Below are 765 nucleotides of genomic sequence, written 5' to 3'. Positions count from 1 at the left end.
AAAGGGGCCGGTATGATTACCCCATCAGCAACCCTGGAAGAACTTGGAACTCAGGAAAAGGGGGGGGGGGGATAAAATTTTACAAAGTATTTATCTGCTTGCTCTAGGCAGGCCCTAGGGAATAGTAAAAGATTTTAAAGTTTGTGGATATTTTTATCTATGGAACTTCTAGGGTATGGACTCAAATTTATACAAGTGCTCACATATTTTCCGTCTGCAAGATTTAAAAATTTATTTCCAAGTACAAATATTCATCTATAAAATGATTGAATTCATAGACAATATAACAAAATGTGAGTTTTTATTACAGAGGAGCCTAAGAAGGTAAATGCCATTAGAAAGTCTTTGCTGATGCTCATTAACCAAGAGTTTGCACTGTTAGAATTTATGCAAACTTCTAAAATCAGTACCTATCACCTACTGTATCATGATACCTTATTTGGATCTGTTTCAGAAATCACATTTGTTTTCTTTCATTTCTTTGACTTATTTTGATGTATTATGAAAAATTGTGAATTTCCAAGAGCATATTATTACCAAGATGATTTTGTCTCCTTATATTTGAAATGGCATTGCAAAATGATTTCCTGTAGAGCTTATCATTGTAGCAGAGGTCACTTTAAAGACTGTTTTAAAGAATAATGCCCAAGTTAATGGCTCCTATCTCTTCCCTTAACACTCATTCTCTAGAAGGAAGAGACCAGTAGACAATGGTTGAACAGCATGTTTCAATTAACACATCATTATTCAAAAATATATATTTCT

Source organism: Panthera uncia, unplaced genomic scaffold (assembly GCF_023721935.1).
Source record: "Panthera uncia isolate 11264 unplaced genomic scaffold, Puncia_PCG_1.0 HiC_scaffold_2586, whole genome shotgun sequence".
NCBI classification, from domain to species: Eukaryota; Metazoa; Chordata; class Mammalia; order Carnivora; family Felidae; genus Panthera; species Panthera uncia.
Note: the sequence above shows the minus strand (reverse complement) of the source record.